Below are 18,484 nucleotides of genomic sequence, written 5' to 3'. Positions count from 1 at the left end.
TTATAATCTTAGCAGTATTGGGCTTTATTTCAACTATATCACCCTTATGATCTCTGTACTTTGGAACATATGTGCTGTCAGACTTAACAGAATAAAGCCTTTTCTATCTCTGAATCTGATCCTTCAAATAGTTTGCAGCACTTTCTGTCAATCTGTCATCCACTTAAGTAAGAATAGTACATGCTCCAATTCTTCAAAATACTTCAATGGAATGGCATTTTTCCTTATATGATAAACCCTACCATCTGTCATGAAGTACAACAAAATGTGTTCTTTCAAGTAGGTATGGTAAACCATTTGTACAGATTCCAGTTGATTCAATCTCTCAGGAGTTGCTCCAATACCTGGTTCACTCAAGGAAGTTGGATCATGGGTAGTGTTCTGTATTCTTCTTTCATCAGCACTTCCCAATCCAGTTTTATCTCTTGCTTCCTTTCCAGTAACTACTCTTGCTTCAAAACCACTTGCAGCAGTCTTCAAAGGTTGAGTCTGTTTTGCTTTAGTGAATCCTGGTAGGAGTGTCTTTGATCTATCTTCTGATATCAAGTTAACTTGAGCTGTGTCAGAGGTTACTTGCTTCTTTGGAATATCAGAACTTACTGTCTCTTGACTCTGAACAACTTAAGCCATGTCAGAGGTTGTTTTAAGAACTTTTCTTGAAGTCAGAGCAAGATCATCCTTTTCATCAGTGATTTCTTCATTCTCAGGAGGTACATAAACCTTGATAGGTTTACCAACCTTTTCTTTACCCTTGGATCTGGGATCTATCTGCGGTTGTGATTTAGCCAATGTTGCTTCAGTATTTGTCCTTTCTTTTATCACAATGCCTTTGATTTTTGGAAGTGTCTTTTTACCAGAAGCTTCAGATTTAGATGTGACTTTCTCTAATTTAAGTCTGGCTTCTTCTTCCATTAAACTCTCCAAGTCCATTCTTGGATTTTCCTGAAGAAATAACTGTCTTGACATTTCTTCATCAAGATCTAAAAGTTCATCAGAACTTATCCTTTTACCAGTAGCAGAACTAATTCTTTTCCCAGTATCAGAACTTGTCCTGTGACTTGTGATTTCAGCTTTTCTTGATGAGAAACCTCTACCTTGACTATGACCTCTACCCATTCCAGAGTTTCCTTGATCATCCTTTTCATCATCCTTCCCTTTCAGTGTCTTGTCAGTCTTGCATTTGGACTTAATTACTTTCTCCCCCTTTTTGGCATCAGCAGGTAGTAGAAGAGAGATAAGCAATTCCACTGAGGCTTGGATTTCAGTAAGTTGAGATTGCTGAGAAGCTTGATTTTTCAGAATATCATCAATCTGAGCTTGTTGTTTCTCTTGAGTCTTCTCAATATAAGCAATCCTGTCAAAGGTAGGTTAGAAAAACTTTTTCTTGTCAATTTTCTGAATTTGCTCCTGTTTGATGAATTCTTCCTGAATCTTGTGTAGCTCTGCATGAGTAGTTGAATGAAGACCTTGTAGATGTTTAGTACTCAATGTAGTGACTCTAAGCTGTGTTTTGAAATCATCAGTAATTAACATCTCATCAGCTTTAATCAAGTGCTCAGCCAGATGCTTTGCAGTTGGAACACAGGAAACTGAGTTCCATTCCTTAGTCCACTCCTGTCCTGCAGGAGTTTCACTCCAAGGCACTGGTGCTTCTCTGGTAACAAACTTCTCAACAAGTTCAGATTTAAGAATAATTTGTTGAGGAGCATGTCCTGAAGGACCTGCTTCATCAGCATCTGTATTTGGAGCAGCATCACCAGTATCTCCAACATTTGCAGCATCAGAACTTTCAGAATCAGTATCTTCTGATAAAATAACAGTGTGAGTAGCAATGGAGGCTTCAGCATCCTCTAGTTGCTGATCTGTTTCTAAGTTCTGATCAACAGCCATATCCTGATGCTCACCTATATTCTGATCATCAGCATCTAGATGCAGAGAAGGTGTAGAAGAGATGTCTGGATTTTGAGCAGCATCAGTAACAAGTGTTGGTGATGGATTAGTTGCTGTTGGAGCTTCTAAAAGAATTACGTCAGGCATAACCAAGGTCTGGATATCAATATCAGCACTTGTGCCTGTATTAACAGGAGATACATACTTTTGAACAGGAGACACAGATGGTGTGTTGGCCTTTTCAGGAACAGCTTCCTGAGATGGAGTTAATGGAGAAGTAGTGACTTTAGCAGATTCCTTTTCTTGTGAGATCAGAGATTCCTGATCTCCTTCCTTAGCTGCTGCTTCTTCATCATCTGAAACTGGCCTTTTTGCCCTCTGTTTCTTGTATCTCTTTGTAGATATGGATTCCTTGGGAGTTTCAGGAACAATCATTCTTCTAAGCCTCTTGAGAAGCCTAGATCCCCCAATTCCAGAATCCTTCTGAGAAGTCACTGTCTCAGCTTCTTTGATAACAGCTTCTGATGTAGAAACCTGTTCCTCACTGTCAGACTCATCTCTCAAAGCAATCCTCCTTCTCTTTTGAGGTGTTTGAGGAACAGTCTTTATTCTCTTAGGCTTGGAAGATGAAGGCTTCACAGTAGGTGCTAGTGTAAGATTTTAATCGCAGCGGAGGCATGGTAAAATACTTTTTACACATAAAATCCAAATAAAAGCATATAAATCGTGGTAAAAACATATGGATCGATTACTAACCTTTAATATGCAATCCAAAAGCAACGATCGGAGATCCTTAGCAGCTGCTCCTCAAGCGTGAAGCACTCCACCGGTATCCACCAAGAAAACGACGTTAAGGAGGAGGAGGAGGTGGAGAGAATTAGGTTTTATAAAATTTTGGGGTTTTGGGTTAGAATAAAAAATAGGGTTTATAATAGTATATTTATAGGCAAAATTTTCAGCTGAAATTTTCCCATAAATATTATTATTATTATCCCATTTATTATTCTCATTAATAATTAAAACACCTTTTAATTATTAATCCTTTTTCTAAACACTTTAGAAACAATTCTCTCTCTTGATTTAATTTCCAAAAATTAAATCCTTTAATTAATAATATTAAGAACTTTTCTTAATTAATTTATAATCAATTAAATCTCATTTAATCAATTATTAAATTTGCCAATTAATTATTTATTTCATAAATAAATAATTATTAGCCATTATTAATTAATTCCTCTACCATTAAATCATTCTCTTTTTATGGTGTGACCCTATAGGTTCAATATTAAGCCGGTAGTAGAAATAAATAATAATAAAACTATTTTATCATTATTTATATAAATTCTCTAATTTATTAAATATGATTAATTAATTAATCATATTTATTCTACATCGTGAGGGATACATCTCAGCATATCGCGACTATCCGGATAATATGAATTCACTGCTTAGAATACCAAGAACCTATTCAGTGAATAGTTACCGTACAATAAACTCCTTCTACCCTACAATGTCCGGATTAAATACAAGGCATGGATCTCGTGTCAAGCCTATCTAATTTAATCACTTGCTTACCAATTACTATGCTTAGTTCTATGCAAATTAGAAACTCCTTTCTAATTTCATTCACTCTGGCCAGAGATTCCTGAACTAGCATAAGTGGATCAGCCTTGAACATTCGCTTCCTTCACTGGAAGGGGTAGATCCTTTATTGATCATACACTATCTTCGTGTACAAATTCCTATACCCAGTAGAGCCCTAATAATTGTCCCTGGAGACTAAGAACTAAACCAAAGCATAGTTCAGTGTACACAAGATGACTATGATGACCTCAAGTCTAAGGATACTTGTACAACTATCACTATGTGAACAACTGCTGACACATGAGTGAACTCCATCAGTTGTTCAGCTGTGCGAGTCATGTTCAGTGAACTTATTCTATAATAAGCACCTACATACTACCTATAGTGTCACCTACACAAATGTCTATGAGAACAGACATCCTTCATAATGAAGCAAGCATAGTATGTACCGATCTTTGCGGATTATTAATTACTAGTTAGTAATCCTATGATCAGGAACTATTTAAGTTTAGAGTTATCATCTTTTAGGTCTCACTATTATGATCTCATCATAATCCATAAAAAAGCTTTACTCTAAACTATGGTATATCTTATTTAAACACTTAAATAGATAGAGCCCGTAATAAAAACAAAATAAGTCTTTTATTAATATCAATGAAATCAAAACAGATTACATAAAAGGTTATTCCTAAATCCTAATACATGATTGGACTTAGGACATATTCCTTTCACTGAGGATGAGGGTTGAACTGTCTGTGAAGTGGAGAGATAGGATTTGATATATTGCCTGAGGGTTGGTTGAGTAGTATGAGTGGTATGTTCTGATGGTTGTTGTGGTGTTTGGGAGGTGATGTTTGGTTGGACATCAGGATAAACAGATCTATAGGAATCAGGATAAGCATTTACTAAGATCTGTTTTACAGACTGAGGAATCTGTAAAGGTCTAACCACTGGTTTCTTAGTGTCAGCATTTACCAGGTCATTAAAGTAACGTTTTGCAACTTTGAAAGGTGGAGTTAAGGTACTGGTTAGTCGAGGTTCATCAGTACAAAAAGTATATATAAGTTGACAGAATCTAGCAAAGTAGACAACATTCTTATCCTCTGTCATCCTATCCCCAATAAAACCTATTATAGCAGTTGCAAAATCAAAATGAGTTTGGTTTATAATGGCATACCCGATGTGCTGACTCATTATGGGGATGGCATCAAAATTTGAACACTTGTTCCCAAAAGCTTTAGTAATGCAGTCGAAGAAGAAACTCCATTCCCTTCTGATATGAGCTCGTTTCAACTGCCCAAGCTTTGCCAAACTCTGTTCATACCCCAAACTGGCCATCAACTCCTGAAGAGCTGATTCCTCTGGAATTGAAAAAGTACATCCTGGGGAACTTAAGTTAAAACAGAATTTATATGGTCATCAGAATATGAATATGTATCAGGATTTATCAATGCATTACAAAATATCTCAGAGACAAGATCTTGAAAAAAAACAAATTTCATTAATATATCAAGAGAATACATTCATGAAATTTAAATTACATCAGAACTTGTACAAGATTTCCCTAAGCTGCTAAACCTAACGTCAATAGCCTTTGTCCTAGCTCAAGAAGCAGGGTAAGGCTGATGATGAAGAAAAATAGGAAGAAGAAAATAAATCATTTCTTCTTCCTACTCTCGACAAATAGAATAGCGAGTCGTATGATTCGCTCTTGCTGGCGGAGAGCTTCCAGCCTTTCCTCCTCCAATCGCTCCAGATGGCGATGGTAGTCCATGTAGAAGAACATGAGGTGGGTGAGTACCTCCTGGGGAACTGAGTCCCATATCTCATCAGGAATGGCAGTGACGTGCTATTCCTGCTACCAATCAGCACAGCTCAGCTCCATGTTGAATGTTTCGTAGTTCAAAAACATGTTGTAATTGACCATGGTGTTTTTGATATAAAGATTATGAAGGTGAGTTTGTGATAAAAGATTTGATGGGAAAGCTGATGTGAAGTGGTTGCTTATATAGGCAAGAGAATGCCAAGAGACGCAAAGAAATTTAATGCTGATAGGTAGAATTAATTCTACCTCGTCTCCCCAGACTTGGAAAAAGAAAAACATTCATTGGAAAGAGAAAACATGGTTTAATGCGCACAAGAAGCAAGTAAAAGTTGACTGTTCATGTACGAGTACCACTATCCCTAACTATAGTGACTATTAATCTTCCACTTCAACATATTCTGGTTTAAACTGAGACTGTTGTCAAATTTTATCCACAAATAAGTCAAGTAAAGAATCAGACTGTAATATCAGAACTTAGACTTATATCAGAACTTAACAGTCATCAGAACATAATTTCTTAACTCGAAAAAGGAATGCCTATTTTAGTAAGTCCTCACATAAATTCTGATTTATATTCTTCAGAACTTAATCATCAGAACATGCAATCAGAACTTGTCCTCAGAATTTGTGCAATGTGACACAATGACTGTTCATCTAAAACAACATAAATCACCACAGTGATTTTCATCATTCATATGGAGTGGTTAGTGTGTGCATTAAGCTAAATATCAGACAAAGAGTAAAGTCTGATTCACTTCAGTACATCTTAGAAATAAGGCATAACTAAAACTTTGCTAAAGAGCTGTCATTATTCTGAAACCTACTATTGAATGAATTCATGCTTGAGTCCACCTCAACTATTTTGTGCTAATTTTGTGCATCTTTTTAAATTCTATTTTACAGTGGCTTCTCAGTGTAAGTGAGTCATGACTACTTATCAGAATTTATGTTATTATCAGAGTATTTCTCCAGTAATCATAGAGTGTGAAAAGTCACCAAGAAAATATTTTATTTGCTTTTCTGATGCATATTACTTAATACCAGCAATGCACTTGGGTCTTCCCTGCCACATTTTTACTCTAGATCTCAAAGGAGTACCTGATTTTTAATCCTTATTTCTTTTTCTTTTTTTTTTGATAAGTAAGGTTTATTAACACTTTGTACATTCAACAGATTTACTAGCATCAGAACTTAACAGATGAGTAGCATTATTCTAGTTTGTGACTTAGTAATAAGATAGATAAAGTAAATTCAACTAAGCTCAATATCAGAATTTGCTTGTGTCAATAGATTTCCACAGAAATAATTACTTCTTACATGGGATCCCTTGTTTATTGAAGACTACTAGGTCAGCATCTAGCACAATTATCCTCATAGGATTGAATAGTTACCTAAACAGACATATCACTATCAGAGTTTAGAAACATTTATCAGACAACAGTCAGTACTTAAATACATTTTTCAATTAAGCACAGAATACATAAAGAGATTAAATTCTGTAAATACTGATCATAAAGTCTGATGCATCAGAACAAAACTAAGCAGATTTAGAGAAAGAACCTGAAACCATTCCAAGTTCATTTACCAATCTTGTAAAAGTAGCTTCACACAATGGTTTTGTGAAGATATCTGCTAGTTGTTGATCTGTTGGAATAAAGTGCAATTCCACTGTACCTTCATCCACATGTTCCCTGATGAAGTGGTACCTGATGCTGATGTGCTTTGTCATAGAGTGTTGAACTGGATTACCTGTCATAGCAATAGCACTTTGATTATCACAGTAAATAGGGATTTTGAAATATGTTAACCCATAATCCAGTAACTGATTCTTCATCCAAAGAATCTGTGCACAACAGCTTCCTGCAGCAATATATTCTGCTTCTGCAGTTGATGTGGAAATCGACTTTTGTTTCTTGCTAAACCAAGAAACCAATCTGCCTCCAAGAAATTGGCAGCTTCCACTTGTGTTTTTCCTGTCAATTTTGCAACCTGCAAAATCTGCATCTGAGTAACCTATTAGTTTAAAATCTGATTCTCTGGGATACCACAATCCCATATCATCTGTTCCCTTAAGATACTTGAAAATTCTCTTGGATCTGCTTGAAATCTTGCACAAAGACAGGTAGCATACATGATATCAGGTCTACTAGCAGTTAGATAGAGTAGAGAGCCAATAATACCTCTGTAATCAGTAATATCTACTGATTTACCAGTATCCTTATCCAGTTTTGTTGCAGTGGCCATGGGAGTGGATGCACTTGAACAATCTTGCATTCCAAATTTCTTCAGCAAGTTTCTGGTGTACTTAGTTTGACAAATAAAAGTGCCTTCTTCATTCTGCTTGACTTGAAGGCCCAGAAAATAGCTAAGTTCCCCCATCATACTCATCTGATACCTTGACTGCATCAGTTTGGCAAACTTCTTGCAAAGTCTGTCATTTGTAGACCCAAAAATGATATCATCAACATAAATCTGGACCAGAAGTAAGTCCTTTCCATGGTTGAGGTAGAACAATGTTTTGTCTATAGTTCCTCTGTTAAATCCACTTTCCAGAAGAAACTGAGCTAAAGTCTCATACCATGCTCTGGGAGCTTGCTTAAGTCCATAAAGTGCTTTATCATGCCTATAGACATAATCTGGATGTTTGGAATCTACAAAGCCTGGAGGTTGTTCAACATATACTTCCTCCTTCAATTCTCCATTGAGAAAAGCACTTTTCACATCCATTTGAAAAACAGTAAACTTTTTGTGAGCAGCATAAGCCAGAAATATTCTTATGGCTTCTAACCTAGCAACTGGTGCAAATGTTTCATCATAATCAATTCCCTCATGTTGAGAATATCCTTTTGCAACCAGCCTTGCCTTATTCCTTGTAATTATGCCATCACTATCAGTTTTGTTTCTGAATACCCACTTTGTACCAACAACAAATCTATTATTTGGTCTTGGCACTAGGGTCCAGACTTTATTTCTTTCAAATTCATTTAACTCTTCCTACATTGCTTGCACCCAATCAGCATCTTTAAGAGCTTCTTCCACTTTCTTTAGCTCAGTCTGAGAGAGAAAAGAATTGTAAAGACATTCATTTGAAGTACCTGTTCTAGTTCTGACGCCTGCATCAGGATTTCCAATTATCAAATCAGGTGTATGTGATTTAGTCCAGTTTCTTGCAGATGGAAGGTTTTCTCTAGAACTGGATGCTCCCCCATGATCCATGCTGTCTTCATTTTCATTTTCTGATGCTCCCCCTTTAACTATGCTCTCTAAGTTGGATTCTTCAGAATTTAGATTTTCAGAACTATCAGAACTGAAGAGCCAGATGCATGTTCTGATGCTTCTTGAGATGTGGTAAGATCTTGAGTATGCTCCCCCTGCATAGGTGCATCTTTCTTTGACGTAGTCACCACAGTTTCAATAACATCAGATTTTAATCCATCAGAGTTTACAGTATCAGGACTTAGACTGTCAGGATTTTCAGTATCAGAATTTGAGTCTTCATTTTCAAATCTTAGCTGATCATGATCAATAAAATCTTCAAGACCAGTAATCTTCTTGTCATCAAAAGAGACATTGATAGAGTTAATGAGTGTTGCATTTTGAGTAAAACTAGCAGTCTGCACAGCTTCAGCCCAGAAATAGGTTGGAAGCTTTGCTTCTTCAAGCATTGTATGTGCAGCTTCAATGAGAGTTCTATTCTTCCTTTCAACAACTCCATTTTGTTGTGGAGTTCCAGGAGCAGAAAATTCCTGCTTAATTCCATGGTTTTTGCAGAACTCTTCCATTATCAAATTCTTGAACTTAGTGCCATTATCACTCCTTATAGTTTTCACAGAATCTTTGACCAATTTATCCAGATGTTTGACATGATCAATTAAGATAGATGCAGTTTCACTTTTTATGTGCAAGAAATACACCCATGTGTAACTGGTGAACTCATCCACTATGACCAACGCATATTTCTTCTTTGTAATAGACATGACATTCACTGGACCAAATAGATCAACATGTAGTAGATGATAAGGCTCAAGAATTGATGATTCAGTCTTGCTCTTGAATGAAGATTTTCTTTGTTTGGCCTTTTGACAAGAATCACAAAGGCCATCAGGAGCAAATACCGACTTTGGCAGTCCTCTCACAAGATCTTTCTTTACTAGTTCATTTATATTGTTGAAATTTAAATGAGAGAGTTTCTTGTGCCAATTCCAGCTTTCTTCAATTGATGCTCTACTCATCAGACAGATTGCAGAACCATCAGTACTTGTTGAAAGCTTAGCTTCATAAATGTTACCACGCCTGTATCCTTTCACAACAACTTTGCCTTTAGATTTACTCACAACTTCACAGTGTTCTTCAAAGAAATCAACATGCTAACCTCTGTCACAGATTTGACTTATACTCAGCAGATTGTGTTTAAGTCCTGAGACCAGAGCTACTTCTTTAATGATGACATTCCCAAGATTGATATTGCCATATCCCAATGTTTTTCCAATATTGCCATCTCCATAAGAAACACCTGGGCCACCTTTCTCCACAAAGTCTGATAGCAGGGCCTTATTTCCAGTCATATGTCCTAAACATCCACTGTCCAGAACTAGAATATTTTTCCTATTGCCCTGCAATCATAGAGACGACTAATGATTAGTTTTAAGGACCCATACTTGCTTGGATCCTTTGGCCTTATCAAGTTTGTTAACATTTGCAGCGGATTTAGCATCAGAGTTTATGTTAACATTTTTCTTATCAGAACATACACTATCAGACTTTGAATCAGAATTTACACTAGAAGGAACAATAGAAACTTTCTTCAAAGAAGGTTTTATTTGATAATAATCATAGTACAAACTATGATATTCCTTACAAGTATAAATAGAATGCCATAAACTACCACAATGAAAACAAGGATTTTGTGGTTTATATCTAACAGACTGACTCTTAACTCCTGATTTTGAAGGTAAGGAGTTTATGTTCTTATTCTTCCTGCAAAAGAAGCCAGATGGTTAGAACTTCCACAGTTATGACACGTTTTCTTAGGAGCATCAGGAACAGGCTTATAATCATTACTTTTTTCACACCTTCCTTTCCATTTCTATTTTTCCTAGGTGATTTTACCTTGTTTACATTCTTAACATCTTTCAGCTTATGCTTAAGCTGCTTCTTAGTCATTAAGCCTATGTTTACTTCAGCTGTCTTTTCCTGTTTTAGTTTGTCAGAAGTTAGTTCCTCTTTAACTTCTGATTTCTCATTATCAGACTTTATAGTTACAAACTTAACAGGTTTTAACTTTGGCTTTTGCTTAACAACAGACTTAATTTCTACAGTTTCTTTATCATTCTTATCCTCTCCGTAACCTAAGCCCTCTTTCCAATTTTCACTACTTAGCAAATTTTGAGTTGTTCTGCCAGAGTTAGTCCAAGTCCTGATAATCTCTCTTTCCTTTTCTAACTCAGTTTTTAGAGATTCATTCATTTTTAGCACTTCATCCCTAACATAAAAAGCATCATCTCTATCCTTCTGAGTTTGATGGAACATAACTAACTTTTTTTCTAAGAAATCATTTCTTTTCTTAAAAGCAAGATTTTCAGAAGTTAATCTTTCACATGTTAAAGTTTGATCTCTATAACTAACAAACATGGTTTTAAGATATCTTCTCAACTCATTAATATCATCAGTATGAAAAACATAAGTAGTCTGAGGTACCTTTGTTTCAGCAGCTTCAGAACTGCTCTCAGCACTTTCTTTATCAGCATTTGCCATCAAAGCATAGTTCTCCTCACTTTCAGAGTCTGAGGTGTCTGTCCAGCTTTTCTTCTTTGTGACAAGAGCCTTGCCTTTGCCACCCTTCACTTTCTTGCAATCAGGAGATATGTGGCCTTTCTCACCACAGTTATAGCATTTGACATTGGTATAATCTCCTCTATCAGACTTTCCTCCTCTGCCCTCAGATCTTCTGAAATTTTTCTTATTAGAACTTGTGCCTTTCCTGGAAAACTTCTTTCCTTTCCTGAACTTCCTGTATGCAATCTTTGTGATCCCTTTCACCATAAGAGCACACAGCTTCATCATCTCCTCATCAACATCAGTCTCAGGCAAGCTTTCAGAATCTGAGTCATCATCACTTTCAGAACTTGATGACTCATTATCAGACTTTGTGAAAAGAGCTTTACCCTTGTCTTTCCTTGAGGTAGCTGCCTTGGGGGATTCTTCTTCAGCCTTAAGAGCAACTGTCCTTGACTTTCCTCCTTTCCTCTTGCTTCTTTGTTCCATCTCAAGTTCATGAGTCTTGAGTATTCCATAAATTTCATCAAGAGTTGTTTCATCAAGATTGTAGTTGTCTCTTATTGTTGTTGCCTTCAAATCCCAGCATTCAGGAAGAGCTAACAGGAATTTAAGGTTTGAATCTTCAAGATCATACTCCTTATCAACCAATGACAAATCATTCAAGAGTTTGACAAATCTATCATATAAATCAGTCAATGACTCATTTGCCTTTGAGTCAAAGTGTTCATACTCTTGAGTGAGTATTGTCTTCCTGTTTTTCTTAATTGTATCAGTTCCCTGACACCTTGTTTCCAGAGCATTTCATATCTTCTTAGCAGTCTTGCAGTTAATTACCCTGTTTGACATTACATTATCAATGGCACTATGCAGTAAGTGTCATACCTTAGCATCCTTAGCAATTGATGCGATATCTTCAGCAGTATAATCATTCTTCTCCTTTGGTACGGTCTTTGCTGCTTCACCTGCAACTGCAACAGCGAGCTTGGTTGGTTTGTGAGGCCCTTCCTTGATTCTATCAAGATATTCTGGATCTGTTGCTTCCAGGAACATGGTCATCCTTACCTTCCATATGGGATATTCAGATGGTCTCAGTATTGGAACTCTGATGGTCTCATACCGACTTTGAATTTGTGTCTTTAGTGGTTCTTCAGTTTTGGTAGGCTTAGTTGGAGTTTCTGTGTCAGACATGATTGTGTTTGGATCTTAAACTGTATGTGCGTTAACAGATAGGCTCTGATACCACTTGTTAGGTCACACACACTGTAGAGGGGGTGAATACAGTGTAAAGTACAATCAAATCGAACTTTAATATCTCAAGTAACAGAAAATAAACTTTATTGAAACAATAAACTTTGTTACAGTATGGAACTGTTACCTCTCAGTGATGAACAAATATCACGAGAGCTGCTAGGGTTACAATGAATAATCTTCTCGAATATGATAACACTTTTAGTGTAAACCCTATGTCTGTGTTTATATACTACACAGTTACAAGATAATCGCTAATTGATATGGAATATAATTCTGCTTCCTAAAATATATCAATCAGATATCTTTTTTTCCAAGTATTCTATTCTTCATAGAATTCCTTCTTCATGCATATCTCTTCTTATGTTTATCTCGATCTTCTTTCCTTTAATCAGCTACTGTCCTTATCTGAACATCCTTCCGCACTTAAGTTCTGATATCCATCTTCTGATAATTATCTCCTGATAATATAAGTACTGATATCCTTAAGTCCTGACTTCCAGTAAGTACTGATTTATCCTGTTTAAGTAAGATCTGAAAACTAAACATAAATCATATTAGTCTTGACATTATCAAATATATCTAACATACCCGTTTTTTAACGAATAACGAAACAACGCGCGGGTAAAACGATTCCCGAAAATTTCTAAAATAATTTTAAAATTCTCCGAATATTATAACCTTCATAAAATATAAGTTTCGTAATTTTTGAAGATTTCCATAATTAAATTTAGATTTTACAACCAAACACACTCAGAAAATCATTTAAAAATAAATAATTAATAAAATATTGATTTCTCAATTTTATAAAGTCCTAAAAATAATTATTAAAATTATAAAAATATAAAACCAATTTTAGTTCACACAATTCAATCCCACATAACAACAATCATAAATAATTAAATAACAATCCATAACTGCCGCCAAAACCAATACACACATTTTATTTATTTACTTAAACCTTTATTACACTTCCAAATATTAGAATAAAATAAAAAATACATGAGTCGTTATAGAGAAAGTAATTAAGTCCAAATGCAAGTCTGATAAGACACTGAAGAAAAAGGATGATGGTAATGACCCGAGAAACTTTGGAATGGGTGGAGGTCATAGTCAAGGTGGAGGTCTCTCATCAAGTAGAGCTGGAACTACAAGGCATAGAACAAGTTCTGATACTGGGAGAAAAATAATTTCTGATACTGGTAAAAGGATAAGTTCTAATGAACTTTTGGAACTTGATGAAGAAATTTCAAGACAGTTACTTCTGAAAGAAAATCCAGGAATGGACTTTGAGAGTCTAATGGAAGAAGAAGCTAGACTTAAGTTAGAAAAAGTCAACTCCAAATCTGAAGCTTCTTCTGTTAAAAAGAAACTTCCTATGGCTAAAGGCACTGTGATAAAAGAATGGACAAATCCTGTGGCAACCAAAGCCAAATCACAATTGCAGATAGATCCAAGGTCCAAGGGCAAAGAAAAAGTTGGTGAACCTGTAAAGGTTTATGTGTCTCCTAAGGATGAAGAAATTTCTGATGAAGATGCTAATCTTACTCTGACTTCAAGGAAGATTTCTAAGACAACCTCTGACATGGCTCAAGTTGTTCATAGTCAAGATATAGTTAGTTCTGATATAACAATGAAGCAAGCAACCTCTGACATAGCTCAAGTTGGCTTGATATCAGAAGATTAGTCAAAGGAAACCTCTGACATTGCTCATGTTAAATCCTCAAAGTTACTCCTACCAGGATTCACTAAAGCCAAACAGACTCAATCTTTGAAGACTGCAGCAAGTGGTTTTGAAGCAAGAGTGGTTACTGGAAAGGAAGCAAGAGATAAATCTGGATTGGGTAGTGCTGATGAAAGAAGAGTGCAAAATACAACCAATGATCCAACTTCCTTAAGTGAACCAGGTATTGGAGCAACTCCTGAAAGATTGAATCAACTAGAATCTGTACAGATGGTTTACCATACCTTCTTGAAAGAACACATCTTGTTATATTTCATGACAGATGGAAGGGTTTACCATATAAGGGAAAATGCTATACCACTGAAGTATTTTGAGGAACTAGAACATGTTTTATTCTTACTTCAAGTGAAGGACAGATTAACAGAAAGTGCTGCAAATTATTTAAAGACTCAAATTCAGAGACAGAAAAGGCTTTATTATGTAAAGTCTGACAACACATACTGTCCCAAGTACAGAGATCACAAGGGTGATATTGTTGATATGAAGCCTAATACTGCAAAGATCAGAACATATCTTGGTATTAACGGACTTGAATTTAATCTAGAGTCTGACAAAGTCTATGTCATAAGACTAGATCAGGAGTTGAGAAAAGAAAAAATTAATGATCTCAGATATGTTATCTTCCAAACTGGTGAAGATACTGCAGAGCTTAAAGATGCTAAAAGGAGAATGATTGATGAACTCAGATATGCTGAGAGATGTTTGTTAAAGAACTATCTCAGAGCAACTCCTGACATCGAAGATATCAGAAAGTGAAGCCAAGTCAAGATCTACAACTGCTCAAATTCTGATATGTATACAGACTGAAGTTGTTATCAAAAGTTAAAGATGGTAAAGCTTTAAGGACTGTAAGTTGTAGTTATCTAGTTAAATTCTCATGCATTTGTACTTAATGTTTTTGACATCATCAAATATCTGTTAAACTTGTATATTATGCTAATTTACAAGTTGGGGGAGATTGTTAGATATATTTGATAATTTCATGTCTAATATGATTTGTGTTTAGTTTTCCGATCTTACTTAAACAGGATAAATCAGTTCTTAACTGAAATCAGCACTTATACTGAAGTCAGAACTTAAGTTATCAGTACTTAAGGTTCAGGAGATATTTATCAGGAGATAATATCAAGACTTAAAGGAAACTTTCAGATAAGGAAGGCGGCTGATTGAAAGGAAAGAAGATCAAGACAAAGGTAAGAAGAGATATGCATGAAGAAGGAATTCTATGAAGAATGGAATACTTGGAAGAAAAGATATCTGATTGATATATTTTAGGAAGCAGAATTATATTCCATATCAATTAGTGATTATCTTGTAACTGTGTAATATATAAACACAGACATAGGGTTTACACTATAAGTGTTATCATTATCGAGAATATTATTCATTGTAACCCTAGCAGCTCTCGTGATATTTGTTCATCACTGAGAGAGGACAGTTCCACATTGTGACGGCCTCAACCCCGGGGTCAGGAGTTGACGTCATCAACAACAATACCAATAAACAATATAACCTAAACTATTAATTATACATAATCTCGACCCCTTTTACCAAGACCTTTTCCAGGTTTAAGTATGACTTAGGTTACAACCATCACAAAACTAACTTACTAAAGACAATCCAAACAATATTATCTTTATTCAGCAACTCAACAGACCCGCTTGGGTCCAACACAACTACCTCAGAGGAGCCTGACACGGAAGGAACTGGAACTCTGCCCCGACTATCATTGAAGAATCTCCTAGGTATCTGCAATACATATATAAAACATTTTGCAAGGGTGAGCAATCAATTGCTCAGCAATACCACTATCTGAATAATAATAAAAAAAAACTTATGATAAACAATTTATAAGAACAGAAATCATAACTTGCTAGAAATGAGTAAAACATGTATGAACTGAATATCAAAACTAGCATGCTCTATAAAACCAAATCATTAGTTGTGTGCTGTGCATAAATATCAATTTCAATTTTAGCATGCTTCTTTCATTTTCAAATCTTCCGTCCCATCGCAGGACCCATAAAACTATTTGTCCCGTTACGGGGACCCAAAATCATTTGTTCCGTTACGGGAACCATAAAACTTATCCCATCACAGGATCTATAAAACTCGTCCCATCACAGGACCTATAAAACTTGTCCCATCACAGGACCTATACAATTTGTTCCTCTCCGGGAACCTCAAAATCACTCGCTCAGATATAAAAGTATTGGATGATCCCTGGTGAGACAGCTGATCAGGCTATCCTATGAAACTTGTTCCGGAACTCAGAGACTAGCTAGGTCTCTGTCACGCTGGGCTGGTGGTTATAACAGGGTGCGCAACCACTTCGCCTCTTACGCTAACTTCCAGGCCGTTACGGGCCTTCTGCGCACACTCATCCAATTATCTGATCATTTTTATCCAGTTTTCTAAATCACTTACCTATCACTTGTCCAAAACAATTATAACACAACACATTTTCCAAAACATTTTCATTTTATTTAAAATTTTAGAGATAGGCATTTTCAGAAGTTACTTTTCCCCCAAAACCAAGTCAACGAAACAATTTGAAACCCAGGAGATACGTAACTTAAATCGTTCTGTTCCACTACGAGAATAAAACAACATTATATTCATATATGCTGAACCATAAAGATATGGTCAGGGTACTTGCCTTGCAGAGCTTTACAAATAATATCGATTGACCTTGAGCCGACACGAATGCTCAGGCTTTATCGCCTAACCACTAGATTACCCTGGCTTCGATTGGAACCTTACTGAGCTCGTCGACTGTCCACTAGGCTATCCAACGCCAACTCTTGGGCTTTCCGACTAGCACCTACAAAGTCGAAACACCCTAACTTAGACCTTCGATTATGCTTGACATATCCTCGCTAAAAATCTACCCGAATGTTAATAAAACCCGACTCATAACATACTTCATATAATAATACATGTATCAATTAGGGTTCACGTCTTCGAAAGTCGGTTCGTTTTCAGAAAATAGATATATTTATCCTGTTATGAAAATAGGGTTATCGATTTTCGTAAAGTATTTCATCACAACACATAATCAGATTTCGTACAAAATAGTTACATATAATTGATCGACGTTCCGATAGTCATTGGGTATGGCCTCGTATTTCCGTAATTTAATTTTCTGGAAATCGGGAAGCACCTTCTTTGATTATCGGCTAACCCGTCGAACATCCCGACGTCAACTCAATCACAACAACCCAACCCAATCCACATTCCAACCACCGACTTCAGTCAACAACAACAATTTACCAATATCAATTAAATATAATTATTAATTATCAGTCCCATTTTATAATTTTAATCGCATTTTATAATTTTATTCATAAATTGCATTTTAAATCGTATTTTGTATTTTAATTTTTTAGGACTCAGATCGAATCATCATAGTCAACCGTCCACTCGTCGCAATTCATCGCGAACGGCGGTAAAAATTGCTGGTGCCCGTATAAATCGGGTTTCCATCGCGAACTTTCACCGATTATTGTTATAATTTCCCGCACGCAAATTAATTCACATCACGATTATAACTCAAATAATTTCTGCAGGAAATAAACAAATAAAAAAAGAAATTAATCAGAACAGTTGAGCGAAGTAATAGGGACAACACACGCGATCCACCAAGCCGCCACACCTCGCCGGATTCCGGGGAGGCGGCAACAGGACGAAGCGCAGAGTAATACACATAGTAACACACGCATAGAACATACACATAGCCACATAAACAGTACACCTCGCAAACACACGCCGCCACCATGCTTCCTCATCGAAAGCGGATGAAGGGCGGCGGCAGAATACAAGAACAAGGGACTCAAAGAACAACAAAACCGAAGCAATAGTTACCCGAGACAGAAACGGCCGGTGAAAAAGGATGTCCGGCGAACTGAACCTAACAGGGAATCAGAGAAACAGAGGTAACTGAGAGGGAGGAGTGAGAAGCAAAGAAAAATGAGATATGAGTTTACAAAAGTAACCTGATAAGGATTGGGATACCCATCGTTTCCCCCAATCTTTTTATCCGAATCTGAAACGCAATATTTTAAGTATTAACGATACATCTTGCGGATAAAACAAATCGAGATAATTACATAAAAAATTTCGAAATTCCTAAAATAATTAGAAGTTACTAAAATAAAATTTTCCAGAATTTTGTAAATCATTTTTGAAGCGCACTCGGACCCGCATTTGACGATTAACCGAAATAATGCGCGGGTCAATTTAATCCCAAAATTCCCGAAATAATTTTAAAACTCTAAGAATATTCCATACTTTAATAAATATGAGTTTTATAATTTTTTAAAGAATTTTGAAATTAAATACGGATTTAACAAATAATTACAATCAGAAAATCATATATGGCTAAATAATTAATGAAATATTGATTTCTCAATTTT

This window comes from Apium graveolens, chromosome 7 (genome assembly GCF_009905375.1).
Source record: "Apium graveolens cultivar Ventura chromosome 7, ASM990537v1, whole genome shotgun sequence".
NCBI lineage: Eukaryota > Viridiplantae > Streptophyta > Magnoliopsida > Apiales > Apiaceae > Apium > Apium graveolens.
The sequence above is the reverse complement of the archived record's forward strand: the minus strand, read 5'-3'. Positions refer to the sequence as shown.